Here is a 26,383-nt window from a genome sequence, read left to right on the forward strand (position 1 = left end):
TGGCTCTTCAGGGCTCACGGGCGACAGAAATGAGAGACCCCGCAGCCGGGGTGGGGCGGACAGAGGCCCCGCCTGGTTCGCGCGGCGTCCCGGCGCCGAGGTTTGTCTCTCGCTGCCCGCCGTAGGAGCCGTCTTGATGCTCTACAGGGCTCCGGTCAAGAGTTCCCGCAATAGACTTCTGAATCTTTATTTTCAAAATCTTATTTTTCTTGAAACAGCCAGAGAGTATTTCTTTTTCCTGCAATGAACTCATTCCTGAGTGAAACACAGGAGATAGCATCCAGTTACTACCCAAACCAGTTCCTTTGGCTTTCTTTTCATGAAAAGAGATATCAAACTAAATAACAACTGGCTAATGGCCATTTAAATTTTATTTTGTATCCACATTGCGTTAAAAGATCTAAATTCACATGAAAATATAACCCATAATCTAAATTTTAAAAAAATAGCTATAAACTGTCAGCATGGTTGCATGTCCCTTCCCTTTTCTTTCTATAAAATGTGCACAAACTTTTCCCCCTTTGGTGACTGCTGTGTCCCTAGCCCTTCCAACCAGATCTAAGCCAACAGTGCTCTGATGGTTTTTAGGTATGTGAACCAATGTAGTCCCTATTTTGCTTAAGACATTTTGCAATACGTTTTTGGAACATGTGATCAAGAAGCTACCAATTACACCAATAATTGTGTTTTTTCTTTTAAGTGTATTAGTCCCATAAACTATGTAGAAAGCAAAAGTATAGTTATAAGCTGCTGATACAATAACACAAGTGTTTAAAACTCCCTGTATATTCATCTTCACTGAGAGCTTTATTTCTCCACACAGTTTTGAATTACTGTCCAGTTTCCTTTCCCTTAATTTGGCAGGGCTCACTTGAGTACTCCTTACAGGGCAAGGAGTGGCGCAAGCTCCCCAGCTTTTGTTTATCTGGGGATGTCTTCATTTCTCCCACCTTGTGAAGGACAGCTTTACTGGATACAGGATTCTTGGTTGGCAGTCTATTTTTTAGCACTTTGAATCAATCAGCCCAGCCTCTGACCTCCAAAGTTTATGAAAGAAATCTGCCCATGGTCTTGAGGGTCCCTCATGACAAATGTTCTGTTCTACCAGGTACTATCTACTCTCTGCCAGTTTCCCAGAAACCTCTACCTCAAGTATTTAATAATCAAATGCATCATTTTGGTTCGAGAGCCAGGACTCCAGCTGATCTCATGGTAGAGAAGCCCTCTGGCATCATCTCCATTCTTGTGTGCTGGGGTGTGGATCTACTGAAAAGCCCTACTCTGCTTCTGCATGAAGCAAATAATACACAGAGGTGCATTCAGTCCCTAGATCATTCATCTTGAGAAAAGGTAAAGTCAGAAACAACTGAGGAATTCTGAGCTACTGTGTGTCTTGACAGCAAATAAGTTTGTTACAACTGACTAATAGAGCCAAGATTTAATTTTGGAGATTTGTGTTGCCCCAGGTCACAAAAAAAGGAAAACAATTTTAAATACAAAAGGACCAACATCTCCCCCATGCCATTCTAAGCTGGAAAGTATGAATAAGACAAGAAGATAAGCCAGGATGGAAGACATGGAATCCACAGTCAGCATAAATTTTTAGACCAGGGCCCTGCCATATGCCATCTGTGTTCACCGACAACCCACTGACAAAGATCCCACTTTGGCATATGTCTGAAAAACACCACGCAGGCATTGCTGTCTTGAATGTAGGACTCCTTATAGTGCCTTTTCAACACCAGGGCATCATCTGCTTTTGACCATCCAAGCCTCAAGCATAGCAGAGTTGACACATTATTAGCTTAGAGACAAGCACTTAGGTCATTAAAAATGAATGCAGCTGAAAAAATGAATGCAAATTTCCAGAACTGACAGAAGTCCATAAAATCCTTACAAAACAAGCAAAGCAGCAGTTGATAGAAAACATCATGCCTCAGAGAGTTAGGCTGACCCGCATCAGGTGAAACGTTAGCAGCCAATGCTGAACCGACTTTGCTGTTTGCTGTGCGGTCAGTGGCAGGCCCGAGGGCTAATTCAGACTCACGCCGTCCAGACACACGGAGGTTCCCTCCTAAGCATCTGCTTCCGGACACATCCCTTGGTAAAGCCACGGAGGGAGCTGGAGGAAGGAATGACACTGAAAAGTGGCTAAATAAACAAATAAACAGTTCTAGAAATAAGAGAGTCATAATTGAGAAGAAAGTGCTGGAATCCAGATAGAGTCAAATACAAAATTGACACAAATATTACCTTCAAAAGAAAAGTCAAAGTTATCTTTATGAAGTCAGGCATTACCTACATTCATAGCGGGAAAATACAGTAATGACAGTGGTCAACCTTTGAGCAGTTAGTGTATGCAGAGTCCTGTGGCAGACACACAGTGAAGCAGGTCTGCGTCAGAGATCAAGGGAGTAAGTGTTCAGTAAATGGTAATTTTTAAAATGGCCAAGGAAATGTTCAATAAAAACGTTAAAGCCAATATCTCTATGTGTTTTAATAACTCTCTACAGCAGCATCATGACCAACGACATTTAAATTAATTCAACATGTTTAGTAAAATAAACTCCCCATTTGAAAATACTTTGGAAATTTTACTATGTGAATTACTCTCTGATCCTAGTGAAATAATGTCTTTCTTTTCTTTTTTTTAATTTGCTATCTTCTCCCACATCCTTTCTACTTGAAAATCACTCCAGTTGTGTTTTCTGCACGTCTGTAAGCAGTTATCCATTAAAAGTTCATCAGACATTCACCCATTCCCCTAAGGATGAATTTGGTTCCTTCCACAGACATGCCTCAGCAGGCGCCCCTGTACACACTCCATGCAGACCTGCCCTGGGACGTGGATCAGGGTCACAAAGGCTGAGTCACGGAGTAGGAGTCGGTGAGTTCTGTGCGCTTTCCGGAAAGTCTGGACCACAGTTGCTCTCACTAGTGGTGATGAAATTTACCATCACTTAACAGCTTCATCAGCCCTTGGCATCACCCACCCTTCCAGCCTTTTAACACATAAAACAAAAGGAATAGACAAAAATGACCCCAAATTTCACAAAAGTGATAAATTTACATTTATTTTAAAAATGCAATTTATAATCTCAGAATTTTCATTACCACATACTGTGTTTACCTCTCAACTAAATCATGAGATATATGTGAACAAATGCTCATATATGGAGAATACACACACACACACAGAGCTGACTTTTGAACAACGCGGGGGCTTCAGCACACCAACACTCTGCAGCCTGAGGTCTGTGTATAACCCACAGCCAGCCCCCTGCATATGCAGCTGCCCATCTGTGGCTCTGCATCCGTGAATCCAAGCAGCCATGGGCCCTGTGTCAGTGCTCACCCCTGAAAAAGCCCCACATATCTGAGCCTGCGCAGTTCAGACCATGCTGTTCAGGGTCAACCCCGTGTGTGTGTGTGCGCACAGCATTTCACTGCTTTTATAGTAAAAGCACGAGAAACTCTGAGCCCCGACAGTGGCGGCATAAGCCGGTGAAGTCAATAGTAGTTGGTGTAAGGCGCACCTGCATGTTGTAGTTATCTATGTTACATCCTAAGATTTAATAAAATAAAGCGCTCTTTCTCCCTTACATCACAGCTGCCACGGTAGGGGTGGCAAACTTTACCCACAAAGTCATACTTGGCTGACCCTAGCCTGGGTGACCTGCAACTCGCCTGGGATCTACCACAAGTGGCGACGCTGGAATGTCGACCTTCTATCCTATGGTCCCACCATCTCTGAATCCCGCTCTTTCTTCTATGCACAGGGCAGAGTGTGTGGGGCATTAACTGCCGGCCGGGAATTGGCGAATATTGCACCCCCCACATTCCACTGGACAGAGTTGTCTCATCATCCCAATTTCACCGCAAGGAAGGCTGAGAAACACGGTCCTTCTATGTGCTCAGAAACTGGAGCTAAGTCAGCCCCTTGCCAGTTTCTGCCATAGAGCTTTCCAAGGTGTCAGAACTCGCTATGCTCTTTTTTCCAACTATTTGGAGATGCTCACAGTGTTAGAGTTCAGTCAATGCTCTCCTTGATCATGACTTTCTTATTTCCTTCATAAATTTCCCAAGAGTCTTCATACTACACCAAGCTCATGGAAGCCCATGGAGCTCCAAACCTCACACCAGTCAGAATGGCCACCATCCAAAAGTCTACAGACAATAAACGCTGGAGAGGGCGTGGGGGAAAGGGACCCTCTTACACTGTCGGTGGGAACATATGCCTGCGTGCCAAGTCGCTTCCATCACGTCCAACTCTTTGAGACCCAACGCACTGCAGCCTGTCAGGCTCCTCCATTCATGGGGCTCTCCAGGCAAGAAGACTGGAGTGGATTGTTATGCTCCCCTCCAAGGGATCTTCCCAACGCAGGGGTCAAACCCACCTCTCCTACGCCTCCTGCACTGGCAGGTAGGTTTTTTACCACTAGTGCCACATGGGAAGCCCCAGGAATGTATATGAATGTATAATATGTATAAAAAGGATGTGGTAGATATATACAACGAAAATTACTCAGCTATAAAAAAAAGAATGAAATAATACCATTTGCAGCAGTCAGGGTGAACTCAGAGATTCTCATACTCAGTGAAGTAAGTCAGACAGAGAAATACAAATGCCATGTTATATGGCTTATATGTGGAATCTAAAAATATGATAAAAATGAACTGTTTATAAAACCGAAACAGACCCACTGACTTAGAGAATGAATTTATAGTTACCAGAGGGGAAGGATGGTGGCGAGGGGAGGGATAGATAGATCAGGACACTGAGGTTGACAGGCAAACACTGCTACATTCAAAACAGAGAACCAGCATGGACCTACTGCAAAAACTTAAATAGATAAGTAAACACAAATGTATAAAAAAGAAGATGTGGTACATACGTAAGATGGAATATTAATCATAAAAGAGAAGGAAATTTTGCCATTTGCAACAACATGGATGGACCTGGAGGATGTTCTGTTTAGTGAAATGTCAGACAAAGACAAATATTGTGTGATTTCACGTACATGTGGAATCTTTAAACAGAATTCACAGAAACAGAGAGCATATTGGTGGTTACCAGAGGCAGCTGGTGTGAGTGGGAGAAATGAATGAAGGGGGTCAGGAAAAAACAGCTCATACCTGACCACTGTTTGACTCTGACTGGAGTTAGGATAAGGAATGAGCAGATTAGAGGCTTTCTTTGGCAAAGCACCAACCTTTCAAATGATCTGTTCAAATACAAGGCAAAATTATTGCAAAAACAAAAAATAACACTACAAATTGCTAGAATATTATATGTGATGGCTATCAAAAATATTTCTCATCATTAATACACTTGAGAATATAGAATGCCAAGATTACATATGATGGGTTTTAAAATATTAAATGAAATCTCAATAATCGGTTATAAAGTAGCAAGGCCAATTTATCCTTATTGTCATTACCGCCAGAGCAATTGTCTGTATTACATACCTACCACGTATTACATGTGGTCCTTCTGTGGAGGGGCAGTGAGTCCTCAGATCTGATTTATTAAAGGAAACCCTAGACCAGATTATTCAGTTCTTTGAGGAGGAATTTGAAGACTGAAATTATATTCCCCATAATGAAATAAAATGACTGTCAGTGAGTAAACAAAAGTTAACTCTTGAGTGGCTGCAACCTGAAAAAAAATAAAATAAAATTCTGGACAAATACGTAGTTTTGTGCATCCAGTGGCAAGAAATTAGAGAACTGATTAGACAGTTGAAGTTGAAGGCAGTTTTTCAAGGACTGGCTAAGAAACGCCGAGTTTGGTGATGGATGATGTAAGAAGCGCGATCTTTCACAACAATAAACATAATCAGGAATACATGCTATCGGCAACTATTAATAATAGGAAATCTGACAGCACGAAGGATGGAATCAATTAAGCCCATTGTGGGAATCCGAGCATCTCACAGCCAAGTCACTCTAGATTCAAAATCACACACAGATATTTTCCTTCAGGAGATCTCAGCCATGTGGGCACATTTCAAACTGCTTAAATAAATACAAACGTGGCCAAATGTTCCCAGGTTCCACAGCTGTGCGGAGCAAAACTTAAAATGCCAGTAAATGCTAGCTTCAGTGGAAATGGATCCTTTTAAAATGAAAATCCCTTTGCTGTAGGAAAATTGCCTTTGATGGATTCCACATTATTAAACTTTCCATGGAGTTTGGACAAAGTTCTGACCTGGAATTCAAACAAAGAGGGCAACACAAAAGCCCACTCTGAGGCTCAGGCTTCTTGCCGTCTCGCCTCTGGGCTGGTCTCTCTACAGGGTTCTGAAAGTGCTAAGTTTGTTTTGCTATTTTTACCTACTAGAGAACCTTGTAATCAGCAGGGAGGGGGTGGCGTGGGGCAGTGGGCACAAAGAAAGTCAGATGGAGTTTCCTTAGAGCAGATGCCTTTCACACATTCTGCAAATCCACAAGGAGACTTTAGGAAATGCAGCCTTCTGAAGGGCAGAAACGCCTGCCGGATCCAGCGGTCTGAAACAGCAGGTGCTGAAAGAGCCACGCCAGGTGCCAGCACGTGGGGCCACATGCCAGCAGCCGGGTCACAGCGTCACGCAGGGTGGCACGAAGGTCCTCACCCCCACCCACTGCCAGAGACTTCCTCTGTCGTGAGCAGGGTGGCGTGCCCTCACTGAGCTCATCCGTCTGTTTGCTTAGAGGAGATGAGTCCCTGGGGAAACACTTTCTGCAAAAGCCACACTCTGCCCAGCAGCATCGTCGTCACGGCCGCGTCCTGAGTGCACAGGTCCCCTGCTGCACACCGCGCTCGGGCCCGGTGGAGGGCCGCCTTCTCAGGAATCCTAGAGGAATAAAGGCACGTGAACACACACAGGCTGCCAAGTCCACACCTCACCCCCAATCTCTCAGGTGTGAAGGAGGCCCTGCTCGGGGATGCTGCAGGGACTCACGGGGGTTACAGCGCTAGCACATCCCTGGCCACGTGCAGAGGAAGCCTCCCGGGGACTCAGTCCCTGCTGCCATGTCACAGCACCCTGTCTGGTCCGTGATCCCGGAGACGTGGCTGCCCAAGCCCGGTACACTTAGTACTCACCAGCAGGAGCACACAGAGCCTGAGGCACGTGTGTGTGCACATGTGTGTACGTGTGTGCGTGTGCATGTGCGTGCATGTGTGTGTCCCAGAGACGGATGGGGATAGAGGGGGATTGAGAGACTTGCTCCATTCAGCAGACATCGTGGCTCCAGGCCCGGGTGAAGAGCACTCAGGGCCCACGGCTCAGAGAGGAACCTGTTCACCATGTGAACACCAGAGCCCTGCTGACTGCCGTGGGTGCCGCTTCCGAGACCCCCTCCACCCTGCAGACCCCGGGACCAGCAGCGCCAAGAGGATGTGAGCTCCACGGCCACGGTCAGCGCAGGACCTTCCTGGAGCAGAGAAAGGCGGGTGAGAAGCCCGGTCACTGGCGGTGGACAGAATCTCACGCGTCTCACCCGGCATGCTCACCCTTCACAGGAGCCCTCCGTGTGCCTGGACTTGAGGTGACTCCTGACAACCAACGTGAAATCCTCTGAAAATTCAGAGGTGCTGCTGGAACACAAGGAGCTGGGGTCCTCACACAACGGCAGCTGCAGAAACCCCACCGAACCTCACCTTCCTTCCTCTCAACTTCTCACCTGTCGGGGGTCCTGTCAGCCCCACCCCAAACCTCACTCCACACTGACTGGTTCTGCTCTTCTGTTCTTGTTTGTTCTAACAAGGCCAACACCGCCAGTTCCTTCTTGGTCCCACAGGCACTCTGACGCTTCTCATCTTCATCCCAACACCTGCTTCCCAACCCCAAGAATCAGAAGCATGCAGCGAGAGGCATGAGCCAGCAGACCAGGCACAGCCACAAGGAGGGTGACTGGGCCCAGGGAAGAGCTCGCTCCTGCCCGAAGCCATGAGGAAACCCTGGCTCTGAGCTGGGCCCTGAAAACTGAGACAGGAACATAGGAGGCGAATGAGGAAGAGGGGCAAGAAGGGCCAGAGTGCAGCGGGGGGCAGTTCCAGAAGGTTCCAGAGACGGAGAACACCTAGCACCCCCTGGGCAAACACCTGGGCAAGCACCCCCTGTGGAGACGGCGTGAAGAAGCCGGGGCAGAGTGGACAGAGGGCCGACCTCCGGGCCAGCGACCATGTGGTGTCTACACTGGCCACATGACCAGGCCGGAACTTGGGAGGAATTGGTTTTCAACAATTAAGATAAAAGCTCTTCAAAATCACGCTGGCACAGTGTACTACTCTTCAACAAGTTGAACATTTTCTGAGATTTCACCGTGTTGAGCATTAGCTGCCACACCTTAGAATCTACGGTCCAAGAGGTCACCGGTACCCACGGAGCCTAACCCTAACCAACCCCTGCTCACCAGCCGCCTTCGTCTCTGAGGAACTTCATCGCTTCAGTAGAGTTCAGGGAGCGTTCAGTCTGTGCTTGGTGAAGTTAGAAGGTGGGGACATGCAGAAGGAAAAGACTGGGCTCTGAAGGGTCCCCCAGGCCAACCAGGGAGACCACCATTTTGAAATAGAAAACCAACCAGCCTTCAGGGCCAAACAAGGGTCAGAAAGAAGCCAGGGCAGCTGAGGGCAGGAGGGCCGAGGGAGCAGGAGGTTCACGCAGGAAAGATGGGGAGCGCCTCGGGGAAGGCCTTGGACTTGACCTGACGATAGAGGGAATCCCATCTCCACCCCACTCAGTGTCGCCTCAAGGCTGTGACAAGTCTGTGTGGGATGTAACTTGTCATGACCTTTCACCCCAGACAGCCCCATGCTCCGTCATCACCACAAAACACTGCCCTCGGCTTCTCCCTGAAGAGCAGGCCATCAGACAGCGACTCCTCCAACACACTTTCCAGACACACCGTGTCCAGTAAACCCTGTTTCCTTTCTCCCAAAACAGTATCCAAATCCTACTCTTCCTCTGAATAAATTACAATGTTGGTGGAAAACACAATCAGTCTTCAGTTCAGTTCAGTCGCTCAGTCGTGTCTGACTCTTTGCAACCCCGTGGACTGCAGCACGCCAGGCCTCCCTGTCCATCACCAACTCCCAGAGCTTACTCAAACTCATGTCCATCAAGTCGGTGATCTCATCCAATCATCTTTTCCTCTGTCATCCCCTTCTCCTCCTGCCTTCAATCTTTCCCAGCATCAGGGTCTTTTCCAATGAGTCAGTTCTTCACATCAAATGGTCAAAGTATTGGAGTTTCAGCTTCAGCATCCGTCCTTCCAACGAATATTCAGGGTTGATTTCCTTTATGATTGACCTCCTTGCAGTCCAAGGGGCTCTCAGGAGTCTTATCTAACACCACGGTTCAAAAGCATTAATTTCTCGTGTGCTCAGCTTTCTTTATGGTCCAACTCTCACATCCGTACATGACTACTGGAAAAAATTTGACTATATGGACTATAGCTTTGATTATATGGACCTTTGTCAGCAAAGTAATGTCTCTGCATTTTAACATGCTGCCTAGGTTGGTCATAGTTTTTCTTCCAAGGAGCAAGTGTCTTTTAATTTCATGGCTGCAGTCACCATTTGCAGAGATTTTGGAGCCCAAGAAAAAAAAGTCTGTCACTGTTTCCATTGTCACAGAGACTAATGAAACATTTAAGTGTTTTAATTAATGACTTTTCAGCATCCTTAAGGGATGTGTCCTGGATATTATGTCTCCATGAACAGAATTTGAAACTCCTGTTAACAAGAGAATCGAGTTATTTAGAAATAGACTATGGACACTGACATAGTGGGTCTTTGAACTTCACTGTGAGAAGGACCTGGAAACCCATGTTCAGAGGCGGGAGCTGAGGTGTGCAGACATGAGCCCTGGGGACCCTCATAGGCTCCCTCTGGACACAGGGCAGTAGGACATGGATGCTGCAATTCAAGTTTGAGTTGTTGCCTCTCTGCCTGCCTCCTAAGTGACCACATAGGACACCAGAAACTATGTTATCATCTCATGACTTCAAGTCTCAAGTCTTAGTTGAGGACGCTGTCCCCCTCTGGTCACGTCTCGGCAGAAAAGGGACCTCCAGACTCCTCTTGGCCCTGAAATCTGGCAGAGTCACCTCACCTGGTGGTTCTCAGCCGTGAGCCCATCGGAGGCCCCAGGGGGCTCCTTGAGCAGACCAAGACCCCGCCTTCTGACGCAGCTCAGGGATGGACGCCACTCCAGGGATGGACGCCACTCCAGGGATGGACGCCACACCAGGGATGGACGCCACTCCAGGGATGGACGCCACACCAGGGATGGACGCCACTCCAGGGATGGACGCCACTCCAGGGGTTGACGCCACTCCAGGGATGGACGCCACTCCAGGGATGGACGCCACTCCAGGGATGGACGCCACACCAGGGATGGACGCCACTCCAGGGATGGACGCCACACCAGGGATGGACGCCACTCCAGGGATGGACGCCACACCAGGGATGGACGCCACTCCAGGGATGGACGCCACTCCAGGCCCTCCCAGTGGCCGCCAGCGAACCCTGGGCTCCTCTGCCCTGCAGGACAGCACCTCCATTCAGCTGCATATATAAGGTGGCTGGCCGCAGGCTTGCAGAAGAGCAGAGGGTAGGGGCCGTTGTCCTTCGTGGCCAGACGTTACATGGGGGGCGTCTCAGGACCCTGGCACCAGTACCTGCCTGATACCCCGTCCCCACTCTGATTCACTCGAGTTTCCTCCACCGACAGCAAACCAGACCCAGAATGTTTTGAAAAGCTCTGAGGCAGGTCACAGAATCCAAAAAGCAAGGCCAAGGATCAGACCCCGGAGCCCTCAGGCTGCAGAAGCCCAGGTCACAGCAGGGCCTCTGGGAGCACCTGGGGGCCCCACCATATCTGTTGGCAGGGAGCACTGGGGGCTGGCTCCCAGGTGAGAGCACCAGTAGGCCTCACGTGTGGGCTGGCAGGAGGCCTTCGCAGAGGTCACCACCCCACCGGGTCCTGCCCCAGGGTCAGGTGCCACCCAGGCCCATGTGCTGTGGGCTGGATGCCTGCCCACAGCACAACAGTCTGCTGCGAACTGAGTTACCAGTGCTGAGGGAGCTGAGACCTGACCCTTCCAGTGTCCACCTAGAGCCCTGCTAATTAATGCAGCGCAGGAGGGAAAACTGAATTCTTTGGTTACTAAGAAAAGGTCAGTGTAGAAAAAAGTGGGAATTCAGCCCAATCATGTAGCATCTATGATAACATCCCTTTCTCATCCCCTGTCACTGCTTGCAAAGACCTGCCATGCCATCTCAGGCTGCAGCCCGAGGGACCCCAGGGACTGTCCACACTGGGGGCTAAGCCAGCCTGTCCTTCACAGGCTCCCTCTGTAGCCAATCCTGTGTCCTTTCACACACGAAGTCTTTGAACAACTAACCATGGTTTTCATGTGGATTTTATGAAGTTACTCCTGGGAAGCACTTAGAGTTGACCAGCTGACACGTACACACACTGAAACCCGTGTTTATTTCCTCAGTCAGCTAGTATGTGCTGGGTCCTGGGACACCTGTGTGCCTTCGTCACACCCGGTCAGGGGCACTGCACGCGGTCTCCCCTTTGGGGCCCAGCACCGCCTGACTGCTGGCCTCCGACACCGGACGCATGGAGGAGGAATCACGTGCTCTGTCTGGGGGTGAGCCGCTTGCATCTGCTTCTTGTCCAGGATGCAGGATGGGTGGGAGCCAGGTTTATCCACTAGCTTTCCTCTGCGTGACTACACACCGGGTATCCACCTGTCCCCTTGGTTACAGGTGTTGGGTGGTTGTCAGTGTGAGTCAGTCATGAAGAAAGCTGTTGTGAACGTTGTCGAGCATGTCTTATGGACCCAGTGACTCATTTCTCGTTGTCACACTCAGGACTGTGGGTCAGGGGGTGGGCCTACCGTAAAAGTGGCGACTATGGCTGCGACGATCAGACCACTGTCTATTCCCACAACCGTGGTGGGAGGTGCTGCCACGGCCCCACCAGGAAAGCATCCTCAGCCTCAGTCTCTCATACTTGGTGACTGTGAGCCCTCCCTCGTTGTGGGCTTGATTCACATCTTCCCAACAACTGGGGATCTTGACCACATCGCCGTGCTCAGGACTCTGGGGTCCTCTTCTCTGAAGCTCCCCTGAGATCGCCTCTCAGCTGTTAAGTTGGCTTCTCTCTTGCTGGTTGGTTGTAGGGATTCTTCATTGTGTGTGCAAATGGAAGTCTCCCATATTTTCACATTCTTAATGCTGTCATGTGACAAATAGACATTCTTAATTTTGATGATACCAGTTTTTATTATTTTTATCTTTTTCAGTATTTTTGGGTCCTCCTAAGAAATCTTTAGAAATAGATGGGGAAAGAGTGGAAACAGTGACAGACTTTTATTTCTGGGGGCTCCAAAATCACTGCAGATGGTGATTGCAGCCATGAAATTAAAAGATGCTTGCTCCTTGGAAGAAAAGTTATGACCAACCTAGACAGCATATTAAAAAGCAGAGATATTACTTTGCCAACAAAGGTCCGTCTAGTCAAAGCTATGGTTTCTCCAGTGGTCATGTATGGATGTGAGAGTTGTACTATAAAGAAAGCTGAGTGCCGAAGAATTGATGCTTTTGAACTGTGGTGTTGGAGAAGACTCTTGAGAATCCCTTGGACTGCAAGGAGATCCAACCAGTCCATCCTAAAGGAAATCAGTCTTCAATGTTCACTGGAAGGACTGATGTTGAAGCTGAAACTCCAGTACTTTGGCCACCTGATGCAAAGAACTGACTCATTTGAAAAGACCCTGATGCTGGGAAATATTGAAGGCAGAAGAAGGGGACGACAGAAGGTGAGATGGTTGGATGGCATCAATGACTCAATGGACATGAGTTTGAGTAAACTCCGGGAGTTGGTGATGGACAGGGAGGCCTGGTATGCTGCAAGTCAGTGGGGTCGCAAAGAGTTGGACAAGACTGAGCGACTGAACTGAACTGAAGGAATCTTTGCCACTTGAAGACCATGAAGATATTTGCAAGAAGAATTCCTAGAAGGTGGTTAAATTTGACTCGACAAATATATGAAGGAGCAGTGGCAGACAAATCAAGTAAGGTGTCTTCTTTCCACTTCACTTATTTACTTCCTCGCTCTTCCAAGTAATTAATCACAGGAGAAATGCCGGTCTAAAGGATGACTGCACCCTGGGTTAAGAACCAGAGGGTTGAGGTGGACGTGGGGCTCACGTGGATGAGGGGACAGAGAAGTAAGAGCAGTCTCTCATCTGAGGAAGAAAAGCAACTGCACACAGATGTTCACCAGGAAAAGCAGGCTGTCTGTATGCCCAAGGTACCAATTTTAAGGAGATGACTTATGCAGGTCTCATAAAAAAAATGCTCAACAAAAGGACATGGGTTCAAGTGACTTCTCCAGCCTGGCATAAACAACCACGCCTCCCGCCAAGATCACACAGCCAGGCCAGGCCGTGACATTCCAATGCGGACGCGTCATGGTGATCGGCCCAGCCTCAGGATTTATACCAAATTCTGCCTCTGAACTTTATTTTGCTTTTCTCTCCAAATCCCAGAGAATGCATTCTACTGTGATTGTTTTGTTGTAAGAGGAATGACTTGGATTTCTGGTGAGGAAAATTTGAACAGTTAATTTTATTAAAAAGTTTCTGCACTAATCATGGTGCACACTCCAGTACAGAGTGAACAAGTGATTGTCCTTTTCATTAAATCAAAATCAAATTGTCCCTGTTGTCAGATCCTTCCTCACAGAAAAACCAGAGATGATACATGAATAAAGGGATCTCAGGGCATTTTAATATTGTCTTTGGGAAAATACAAGACAGTTTGAATCAAATTTTTTTTTCTCTTTTCTTATTTTTCACTAATAGCATTTATCAGAAAAGCACTTCAGAAAAGAAAGACTCACAGTGATATTAAATATCTTTTAAAATATTAAAAATATACACTATCAATTCATCCCCACATTTTTAAATTTAAAAAAGAGATTTTTTTTCATATCATGTTAGACTGCAGCAAAGATATAAGATGTCCATCTCTTCCCTGCCTTCACTCCTCACCCATGTCCCCGCCTCTCAGGACTAGGATTCTCTCTCACTCTTTTTTCCACTGAAAGACCTGGTTTTAATTCTGATGCCACTGTTGTTCACTCTTGCAGTTTTACCTTAAGCGGATCCCGTGACGCGGCACGGGCGTGGGTCTGAGTCTGTGGGTGACCCACGTGCTCCCTGTTCCCCACAGACGCTCCCGTGTCACCGGCCTGCGCATGAGTCCCTGTGCTCCTCTTCTCCCCAAACCATCTTCCTATCAAACGTCCCATTTCACCCCTTCTCTCCATCAGGGACTCCCCCATGTGCCAAGAAAGAGAGAGCCCCCTGGAGTCCCCAGGTCTGTACCCTGACTGCCGCTGCGCTTAGCCTCCCAACTCTTCTCACCTGCTTGTCGGAGTCACTGCATTTGCTCACTGCCTGCCTCTCGGCCACGACCTCGGCCACCTTCCTGGATGAACGAGTCCACAGGGACAGGCACCCCAAGCCTGGTCCTCTTGGCTCAGCTGGCCTGCCGGTCCCCGGCAAGCCTCAGCCTCTCTTCTTCCAAACATGCCCACATGTTGGGGTCACCCAGAACTTCACCTGTGTGCACGAGCTGAAGACCTGGCTACCTGGCGACAACTTCCTCCTTCCTCCCAACCCATCTGATGGCGTCATCCCATTGGCTCTTGAGAATGCTGCCATGGACCAGTGGAAGAGCCAGGGCTCCCCAGAGGAGCAGAGCAATGGGAGATTAATCCATCCATTTATCCATCCATCTATTATGTATCTATCCATCCATTCTTGAATCTATTTGTCCATCTGTCTATCCATCCACCCATCCATCTATCCATCCATCTCCCTATCTATCCATCCATCCATCTGTCTATCCATCCATGTATCTAACCATCCATTCTTGAATCTATTCATCCATCTGTCTATCTATCCACCCATCCATCTATCCATTCATCTGTCCATCCGTCTATCCATTCATCCATCCACTCACCCATCCATCCATTCATCTACCCATCTATCTATCCATCTATCTAACCAGTTTGTGTATACATGCTTAGTCATTCAGTCGTGTCTGGCTGTTTGCAACCCTTTGGACTATAGCCTTCCAGGCTCTTCTATCCATGGGATTTTCCAAGCAAGAATATTGGAGTGTGTTACCATTTCCTTTTCCAGGAGATCTTCCCTATTCAGGGATCAAACCTGCATCTCCTGAGTCTCCTCATTGCAGGTGGATTCTTTACCCACTGAGCCATCAGGGAAGCCCTGTCTATTCAGAGAGGTTCATCTTAAGGAATCGGCTTACAAAATTGTGAGGGCTGACAAGTCTCTGACATCTGGGGCAGGCCTGCAGACTAGAGACCCAGTGAAACACTGGTGCTCTGGTCTTGAGCCCTTGAAACTCAGGTGGGGTATCCATGTCTCCATCTGGAGGCAGAATTCCTTCCTCCTGGTGAATATCAGATTTTTCTCTTAGCATCTTCAACTTCCTGGATGAGGCCCACCCACACTGTGCAGGGTCATCTGCTTGACTCAAAGTGAACTCATTTAAATGCCAATCTCATATAACAAGACCTACCCCTAGATGGAGGCTTGCCCTATGCTGGGCACTGCAGCCCAGCCAAATGGGCTCTGAAATTCACCTAACACTAACCTGTGCTGTGTTCTCACCAGTTATTATCCACCTGAAAATTGAGGTCTTATCCTTCTTTCTAAATAAGGCTCTCCCTGACTCTTCATCTCATCCACTTGGAGAAAATCCAGCCCGAGATGAACCCGCTTTTTTTGCCGACATCTGAGCAAACGTGCTTCTGGAGGAAACTCACAGCACAGGGGAGCATCACACCCACCAGGCCCCACGTGCTCCCGGACCTCCCTGACCATCTTCCCACCTCCCAGGCTCCTCCCCTCACCCCCCAGGTCCGCTCTCCACACTAAGCCCCCCTCACCACCTCAGGAAACACGGGCTCACAGAGCCCCCTTCTCAGAACCCAGCTCCCGTGTCGGCCCCGATTCCCAGCCGAGCTCCCTTCAGCCACGTGGGCGCCTGCTCGCCCGCCGCTGCCCCCTGCCTCTACGCACTCCTCAGACCCCCATCTCTGCCGTCCCCAGGGAGGAGCTCCGGTCGACCCCAGTTGCTCTCCACACGTCCACACCCTGGGGCCCGTGTCAGTGCTCGCTGAAGAGCCTCCCACGACGTCTCGCAGGACTCTCCTTGGCACCGGGACCCCACACTGCGGCTTCCCTTCTCCTTGTCTGGTGGCGGTTTTGTTCCTCCGTTTCCCCAGCTTCTCTGGGGCTGCTTCTCCTTCTTCAAGGCCTCAAAGCGTCTGCACTCCTTGCAGTTCCATTGGGCACCGGGGCCCTCATCACTCTGAACCCCCTCATCCAGGCTGCAATGCAAACACCGTCCTGTCGATGAGCAAAAATACATTCTCCCAAATCTTTCTTGAACATCAAAACAGACTGGATCTTCTTCTAAAATAGAAAACGTCTAGCAAAACAAAACAGAAATGAAAGCCCCACAGTTGTCCTGCATAGATTCGCTTTCAGACCACGATGGACGAGACATCACAGCAAACGGGAGACAAGAGGCAGTCTCGCTCAGCACAGGCCAGGGCTCCCAGAGCCGCCGAGCCGTGCTGCGGCCCCTCCCCACTGTCCGCTGCAGTCCGCGCTCTGGGGGAACACTCAGCAAGGCCTGGGCTTCACCCCTCTGTCGGTGAGACGGGGAGAGTGCCTCCCTCATCCGAGGGAAGGGAGGACGCAGAGAGTGCTCACAGGACCGCGGCCTGTGTTGCAGCAAGTGGAGACGAGCACCTCCCTGAGGACTGCCGGGTCAGCCTGACAGGGAGAAGGCAGGAGTGTCCAAAACGACCCCATCCTGCTGCTGTGACCCGCCAGGCTTGCAGCCGAGGCCCACAAGTGTGGGCACAGCCTCGGTGCCCCAGGGGTGGGGCCTCAGGGGATGAACCCCCAGCACCGCACACCTCAGAGCAGTTCTGCAACCAGGAGGCAAAATGGGAGTCACATGCTGGCATGCAGCTGCTCACGTCTGAGATTCTCCATTTTGTAATTACACGTATCAGGTGTTTCAGGAACATCTCAGGGAGTAAAACTGTAGTCGGGTGTCACAGCTGTGCTAGATAAGAGAACACACAAGTCTTCAAGGCAAGACTTCCTGGGTCTTCCTGACCCAGGGACCCGGTGGGGCAGACGGAGATGCCCTGCGGACAGCACCCTTGGGCTCTGCAGCCCCCTGCGAGCCCAGGGTGGGGCGGGCAGCTAAGCCCCCTCCCTGCAGCCTGGGGGCGGGAGGTGCTGTGCTCAGTCGTGTCCAACTGTTTGTGACCCCACGGACTGCAGCCCACCGGGCTCCTCTGTCCATGGGGATTCTCCAGACCAGAATACTGGAGTGGGCAGCCTTTCCCTTCTCCAGGGGTTGTTCCTGACCCAGGGATCGAGCCCAGGTCCCCCGCGTTGCAGGCGGATTCTTTACCATCTGAGCCACCAAGGAAGCCCAACTAAACTGGAGTGGGTAGCCTATCCCTTCTCCAGGGGATCTTCCCGAACTAGGAATGGAACTGGGGTCTCCTGCATTGCAGGCGGATTCTTTACCAGCTGAGCCAGGGGGCAGGAGAGTCTGCACCCAGCATCAGGGAGGCGGACGCTGCAGGGTTGGGTCAGGACGCTGGACGTGTGCTCAGGCCCATCGGCTCGCTCCTGCAGGGACAGGGCGGCAGACTGAACTCGTGCCTCTCCTGGGGAAAGTCAGGTAACCCTGTCTACAGCCAAGATCACAGCCCAGCGCACTCTGCAAGCAGCACCGGAGATGACCGCCGGGGAGTAAGCAGCCAAATCAGAGAGGGACCCACGCGGCAGAGGCCGGCAAGCCGCGGGGCTGTGTTCCGCAAGAGGCCCGGATGCTGGCCGGGGAAGGTCCCAGGCCTGCCCGGCACCGGAAGTGACGCAGGCCTTCCCGCTCATCCAGTCCCAGGCCCGCGCGTGGCCCGGCCTCCACACGGGGTCCGGGGTGGTATGGGGAGCGGGGCGGAAGGGAGGCGGCCCCCCACCCCGCTGACTCTGGGCCAGCAGTGGGAGCTCGCTGTGCCGACACAATGGAAGGAGCCAGCAAGACTGGAGGTGGTTCTCTCTCCGAACCATGTTAAAGACCTCCTAACGCCAGTGGAAACTGGATCTGGCCTCTGATCCTTCACGGATGGAGCAGTGTGGCCTCTCCCCTTAGGGAGTAAAGCCTCTTACAGGTTAAATGATGCTTGAAATAGTCACCCAATGCCACAGATTTAAGTTGTCCAAACACATGGATCAAATTTTCCTCAGAATTACCATGCTTCAAAAACTGAGCAGAAAAATGCCTGGCAAGACTACGTTTGAAATCACTTTTCAAATGGTTTGTGTTTAATTAGAAATGTTTGCTAAATCCAAAAAAGTCTGTGGGCTCACCCCTGTCAACCAGATTGATAAGCGTTGTTCTCACACAAATCTGAGCGGTGTTGCTACCATCCTGCCTGCAGTGACCAAAATTCCATGGACTGTAAGAATTTCAAACGATACCTTTGTCACCCTTTTTCCTTTTCTTTCACAATTAAATAACTTCATAGACAACACATTCAATAGTCAATCTGGATTTTCTATTTTTGTATTTAGTTGATTATATACTTATGATTATCAGAGAGGTGATAAGGCTACATTCTAGCTGTAAGTATTAAAACAATAACACCATTGTTCATTTTTAACCATAAAACAGAATTTTAACTATAGTACAGAATATTCTGGTGAGAAGTGGCTGTCATTGCACTGTTTGGGAGGCTATCTCTCTCTGAGAAATAAATTATGTTGAATTTGGGGTGAAATTTGTTGTAATAATATCAGTGTCTTACTTCATAGTCACATTTTATTTTGGATCAAAAATCCTAAGACTCAAGTATGTATACATATAGATATATTTATAGAGAGATCATATATAGATACAGAAATACATGGTTATCTATCTATGCTTTGAAATGAAAGGACTAATGCTGAAGCTGAAACTTCAATACTTTGACCACTTGATGCAAAGAGCCAACTCATTGGAAAAACACCCTGATTTTGGGAAAGGTTGAAGGCAACAGGAGAAGCAGGTAGCAGAGGATGAGATGGCTAGATAGCATCACTCAATGGACATGAATTTGAGCAAACTCTGGAAGATATTGGAGGACGGAGGATGGGCTGTGCTGTCATCCATGGGGTTGCAGAGTCAGACACAACTTAGCAACTGAACAAGTGAAGGAAAAATCTGCTATTGGAACTTATCTGTAAGGTTCTAATTTTTTAATGAGAATTTTCAAGTATTATTTTGTAATCAGTTATAAATTTAAACTTACCCAAATTGATGTGCAAAAACCCCATGTGCATCAGATCTTCCACCTTGACCCCAAGTGTGGTCACTGTCTGAGTCCATGTCTAAATGGTGACTCTTCTGTGCAAACCTACCAGGAACACGTGGGTGAGGATGCATGGACAGAGCCATCTATCTGTACACACGTAGACAAATAGGTGCACAGTGTGTATATATGCATGTCTATGTAGACATCCTAAAGTGCATGTGTGAGTGTATACATATCCTCAATACACATGCACATACACATAAGTGTGTTGAGCTTAACTGAGGGAAACTCAGTAGCCAGCACCCACTGGTGTGTGCAGAGGGGTGACAGCACCTCCCCCACCCCACTGGATGCTTCCAGGATGACCCAGTCTCTGGGCTGTGGTGACCTCAGCTCCCTGAGACGCACAAGTGTCATGAGGAGAGTTGTGAGCAAGGCCTTTGGGCCCTGCAGCATTTGCTGGACTGTTTAACTGTTTCCTGTTCCTTAAGTGAAATATAGCCAATTTACAATATTGTATTAGTTTCAGGTGTACAGCATAGGGATTCAACATTTTTATAGACTATACAACATTTTTATAGACTTCCCTGGTGGCTCAGATGGTAAAAAGCGTCTGCCTACAATATGGGAGACCCGCGTTCGATCCCTGGGTTGGAAGATCCCCTGGAGAAGGAAATGGCAACCCACTCCAGTACTCTTGCCTGGAAAACCCCATGGACGGAGAGGCCTGGTAGGCTACAGTCCATGGGGTCGCAAAGAGTCGGACAACTTCACTTTCTTTCACTTTCATGCTGCATTTAAAGTTATGCTAAACCATAGATGTTTCCTGTGCTGTGCGATGTAATCTTATTGCTTATCTGTTTGACGCACCATAGCTAGCAACTCTTATGCACCGCCCCATCTAGTGCCCTCTCCAGTCTCTCCCCTCTGGTAACCACTAGTTTGTTCTCTATATCGCAAAGTCTGTTTCTATTTTTTTAATTAATTATTTTGATTGGAGGACAATTACTTTGCAACATTGTGATGGTTTTTGCCATGCATCAGTATGAATCAGCCGTAGTTATACATGTGCCCCCTCCATCCTGAACCCCCTCCCCCCTACCTCACCGGCCTATCCCTCCAGGTTGTCACAGAGAACCAGCTTTGGGTGCCACGTTTCATACGTCAAACTCTCACTGGTTATCTATTTTACATATGGTGATGCATATATTTCAATGCTCTTCTCTCAAATCATCCCACCCTGTCCTTCTCCCACTGAGTCCAAAATTCTGTTCTTTACGTCCGCATCTCCTTTGCTGCCCTATACATAGGATCGTTGGTACCATCTTTTTAGATTCTGTATATATGCATTGATATACAGTATTTGTCTTTCTCTTTCTGACTTACTTCAGTCTGTATAATAAGCTCTGGGTTCATCCACCTCATTAGAACTGACTAAGTTATATACTTTTTTATTTTCAGATTTCACACAGAAGTGGTATTATACAGCATTTGTCTTTCTCTGATTTCACTAAGAAAAATACCCTCTGGGTCCATCCACGATGTTGTAAGTAGCAGAATTTGTTCTTTTTTAAGGCTGAGTAATATCTCATTGTGGGGTTCTCAGGTGGTGCTGGTGGTAAGGAACCCACATGCCAGTGCAGGAGACCTAAGAGACACAGGTTCAATCCCTGGGTCAGGATGATCCCCTGGAGAAGGAAATGGCAACCCACTCCAGTATTCTTGCCTGGAGAATTCCATGGACAGAGGAGCCTGGTGGGCTACAGCCCATGGGGTTGCAAAGACTCAGACATGACTGAAATGACTTAGCACACATACATGCAATATTCCATTGTATATATGCACCACATCTTTTTCCGTTTATCTGTTGATGGACACTTAGGTTGCTCCCATATCTTAGCTTCTGCAAATGATGTTGCTATGAACATGGGGGTGCATGTATATTTTCAAACTAATTTTTGTTTGTTTCAGATACATACCCTGGATTGGAATTGCTAGATCATACAGTAGCTCTAGTCTTAGTTTCTTGAGGAAATTTCTTACTGTTTTCCACCGTGGTTGCACTAATTTGCATTCCCATTAACAGTTTGTGAGGGTTCTCTTTTCTCCACATCCTCTCCAACATTTGTTATTTGTGGTCTTTCTGATGATGGCCATAAGTATGAGGTGATACCTCATTGTGGTTTTGATCTGCATTTCTCTAATAATTAGCAAAGCTGAGCATCTTTTCATTTGCCTGTTGGCCATCAGTAGGTCTTCTTTGGAACAGTATCTACTCAGGTCTTCTGCTCAATTTAAATCAGATTATTTTCTTGATTTTGAGTTATATGAGCTGTTTATATATTGTGGATATTAACCCCTTATTGGTCATATCATTTGCAAATATTTTCTCCCATTCAGTGGGTTGTCTTTTCTTTTTCTCAATTATTCCCTCTGCTGTGAAAAATCTAAGTTTGATTAGGTCCCATTTGTTTATTTTGGCTTTTGTTTCCTTTGCTTTAGGACACAGATCCAAAGAAATAATGTTACGATTTATTCAATGAGTGTTCTGCTTATGTTCCTTCCAGGATTTTTATGGTTTCAGGTCTTACGTTTAGGTCTTTAATCCATTTTGAGTTTATTTTTGTATATGGTGCTAGAGAATATTCTCATTCTTTTACATGGAGCTGTCCAGTTTTCCCAGCATCACTTATTAAAGAGACCATCTTTCCTCCATTGTATATTGTTGCTTGCTTTGCTGTAGATTAATTGACCATAAATGCACAGATTTATTTCTGGGCTCTCACACCTATTATGTTGATCTATGTATCTGTTTGTTTGTTTGTTTTTTGGGTGGTGGGGGGGTGGTGGGCAGTGCCTTACTGTTTTGAATATTGTAGCTTTGTAGTATAGTCTGAAGTCAGAGAGGGTGATGTCTCTAGCTTTGTGTTTTGTTTTTTTTTTCCTTCAAGATTGTTTTCACAATTCAGGGCCTTTTGTGATTACATATAACTTTCAAGATTATTTGTTCTAGTTCTGTTAAAAAAATGTCATGGGTATTTTGATAAGGGATTAAATAAATCTGTAGAGTATTTTGGGTAGTATGGACAGTTTAACAATATTATTTCTTTCAATCCAGGAACATGGGACATCTTTCCATTTCTTTACATTATTTCAAATTCCTTCATCCATGTTTTATCATTTTCAGAGTATAAGTATTTTACTCCCTTGGTTAAGGTTATGCCTTATTTTATTCCATATTTTATTCTGTATGGTGTAATTTTAAATGAGTTTGTTTCCTTGCCTTCTCTTCCTGTTTGCTTATTATTAATATATAGGAAAGCAACAGATTACTGTGCATTAATCTTGTATCCTGAAACTTTACTGAAGTCTTTTATTAGTTCTAACAGTTTTCCAGCAAGACTTTAGGGTTTTCTGTATATAGTATCATGTCATCTGCAAGCAGTGACACTTTCATTTCTTCCCCTCCAATCTGGATACGTTCTGCCTCTTTTTCTTGTCTGATTACTGTGGTTAGGACTTCTAACAAATAAATCCCAAAGTCAGCAGAAGGAAGAAAATAATAATGATCAGATAGGACACAGATAAAATAGAGACAAAAAACAGAAAGGATTGATGAAACACAGCACTGTTTTTTTTAAAGATAAGCAAAATTGATGAACCTTAGCCAAGCTCATGAAAAAAAAAGTGAGAGTACCCAAATAAAACAAAAATAAGAAATAAGAGGTGAAATAAAAGCCAATACCACAGATATAGAAAAAATCTTAAGAGCATTCTACAGTTTTCTGCCAACAAATTTGACAGCCTGGAAAATGAACAGATTTCTAGAATCATACAACCTTCCAAAACTGAATCAGAAAGAAACAATCTGAACAGAGAAATCACTAGTAATGAAATACATTTGTAATAAAAGAAAAAGAACTCCCTGAAAAAAATAAAAGAAAAAGAACTCCCAGGCAGTTTCACAGGGTAATTCTACCAAATGTGTAAAAAGAGCTAACACTTTTCCTTCTCAAACTAGTCCCCAAAAGCTGAAGAGGATGGAACACTGTCAGGTTTATCCTGTGAGTCCACCATTAACCTGATGCCAAAACAAAACAAAGACAATACAAAAAAGGAAAATTACAGGTCAATATGTCTGATGACTATGGATACAAAAATTGTCAACAAAATATTAGCAACCTGAATTCAACAATATATAAAAAGCATAATACACATGACCAGGTGGGATTTATTCCAGGGATTCAAGGATGATTCAGTATTCACAAATCAATCGAAATGATACACCGCATTAACAAAAGGAAGGATAAAAACCACATGATCATCTCAATAGTCTCAGAAAAGGTATTTGACAAAAACTCAACATCCACTCATGATTAAAAACTCTCATCAAAGCGGATATACAAGGAACACATCTCAGCACTGACAACCCACAGCCAACATTCTACTCAATGGTGAAAAGTTGAAAGTATTCCTTCTAAATTAGGAAACAAGACAAGGATGCCCACTTGTGCTTGCTAAGCTGTTTTGTGACCAGGCAGAAGGTGGGCTGAGCTATGTCCCCTGCTCAGGCTGGCCTTCCTCAAGCTGCAGGTCAGAGCAGATCACCTCTTATGATGAACAACTGTCCTCAGCCAATTCAGGGTATGGTACATGGGAAAGAGCAGAGACCTCATCTCCCCAGTCAAGAAAACCAGACAAAGTTCCAGTCAGATGCTGGTCAGAGGGGTGGGAAGAGAAGAACCAGGAATACAGAGGCCTGGAGTGGGTGCCTAGCTTCATCCACAGTCCCCTGCACACCTCCCCCATGAAGTGTATCTCATTTTGTTTCCCTTGCATTTTTTGCTTATCTATTCATTTTATTGGAGCATAATATCCTCTAGCTTCTTGATAAATGGTGCCTGGGCAGCAAAGTCTTTAAGAGTTGCATATCTTAAAATGTTTTTCTTCTATCCCAACACATGTTGGATCATTTTATTGGGTGTGGAATTTAATGTGAGAAATTAATTTCCTTCAGAATCATCAAGTTGTTTCTTCATTTTCTTCTTACTTTCAGGTGTTTCTTTTAAGAAGCTCAAAGCCTTTGTGCCTGCTCATTTTTCTTTGCCATTCCAGCATCTTCCTCTTGCTCCCAGGTGTTCTGAAGTCCAATTACATTTCATCAGCGTAGGCCTGCCTCCATCCTCTGTGCTGAGGACGTGGTTAGGCAACTTGCTTTCCATATGGCAACTCATATCTCATTTGCCTGGGAAATTTCTTCCAATTACTTTGTTGCTATTTGTTTGTTTGTCTGTTTCCTTATTTTCTAACTCTTTTGGTTTGGATGTTGAATCTTCTGGGATAGTCTAATAACATTCTAATATTTTGCTCTAATATATTCCATCTTTAGTGATTTTTTTTTTAATGTTTCTTCTAGTAAGTTTTTAATTTCTGCTGGCAATAGAAAGCATTTTTTTTCCTTAGTTTTTTTTTCTGAATGTTCCTTTTTTGTAACACTCTGTTCTTGGTTCAATAATGACAAGTTTCTTTTCCTTGTCTCAGCACAATTCCTGCTCCTTCCAGGTTGTGTTTTTCAACCTGTGCTTTTGGGTTTTGTCTCTCATGCTGAGACTTCCCTTCAGTGCATTCCATCCTTGAGGTCTGTTCATAATGAGGACCAGGCAATGGAAAAGCTGGTTGGAGGTTCAGGGGGATGAGGGGCATGTGCTATGTCTGAATTTACTGTAGGTTGAGCTAGTTGTTGGAAAGCACCTGATGTCACTCCAGTTCTCTATTGCTGGTGAGCAGAAAGCCTCCAAATTCCCTGCTTGTACCTATCAGCTGCCAACCTGGGGAGCTAAGTGGTGAAGGGCTGAGAGAGGAGGAATCCTCACACACAAACCTCAACATGCAAGTGAGAACTGTTTTCAAAATGGTGATCGTGCCCTCAGTAGAACCTGGTGTCCCTAAACGTCAAGGTTTCTGACGAGAGAAGGGCAGGGCGGGTGTCCAAAGACAGACCAGACACAGGGATGTGGAGCAGCCTTTGGTTTTGTCTCAAGCCGTCTTTCCATCTTGCTGTGTTAAGATGGGAAGCCCCCAGATCCAGAGGAGTCCGATGCTGCCCGGCCTGAGACTTTTGAGGATTCTGCTCCATGACTCACTGCTGCGTCAGGATTTTGTATCTGCTGAACCAGTTACCAACAGCCCAACTTCTCTCCATCTTCCAAAGTCTTATTGCTATTTTATCCACTCCTGTATATTTCATCGTTGTGGATTTTCTTTTTAAACAAAATTCCCATATCTTAGTTTGGTGTATTTTCACAAGCGATGAGACCTGAGATGATGTGTGTTTACAACCAGTCATCTCTAAGCTACAAATTGCTAATTCAAATGTTTACATACAACTCTTAATACATCTGGGGATTATTCTGGTATATATAAGGAAGATAATATTCCAACTTGAGACAAACTAAACCTGACTTTCTCAAATCCCAGTTTTTGAAACATTTACCCTTTGCCACAGTAAGAACACGATGCTGCCATTATTATAAATTAAGGTATTAAGTCTGTTTAGGGCAATTTTAAGATTAGGTATCCCTTCATATTGATCTACAAGTCAATTATCACACCAGAGCATCCAGAACACACACACACACAAGCTCACAGACGTTCACGCACATGTGCACACACACTAGTTGGCGCGTGTGTCTTGGCAGGGTTGTCTGCAGGGAGGAAGGGGAGGTGGCAGGAGGAGCCCCTGTCACCAGAAGGCTATGCTGACCCACAGCTCACGTGGCTGCTCTCAGGAGTCGGCCTGGGTTTCTGAGGAGAGCAGACATAGTTTCCCGAGTACGGAAAAAACACAGTGTGAACAGACTACCAACTACTGATTCTCACGTCAGCCTCCAGCTACAGCTAAACAACTCGTGGGAAGTCTCCCAGGACTTTGAGCATTAAAAGTGTTTGCAACAGCA

The 26,383-nt window shown here is 46.7% G+C and overlaps 1 long non-coding RNA gene across 1 annotated transcript in view; it reads right to left on the minus strand.

Moving 5' to 3' along the window:
* Window positions 1-5,004: 5,004 nt before the first annotated feature.
* The window catches only part of LOC122434037, a 74,457-nt gene continuing 53,078 nt past the window's right edge, over window positions 5,005-26,383 (minus strand). Inside the window, exon 3 of the long non-coding RNA XR_006267222.1 lies at window positions 5,005-6,836. This is a non-coding gene — a long non-coding RNA (uncharacterized LOC122434037). The remainder of the gene's footprint in view (window positions 6,837-26,383) is intronic.

Source organism: Cervus canadensis, chromosome 33 (assembly GCF_019320065.1).
Source record: "Cervus canadensis isolate Bull #8, Minnesota chromosome 33, ASM1932006v1, whole genome shotgun sequence".
Taxonomy (NCBI): Eukaryota; Metazoa; Chordata; class Mammalia; order Artiodactyla; family Cervidae; genus Cervus; species Cervus canadensis.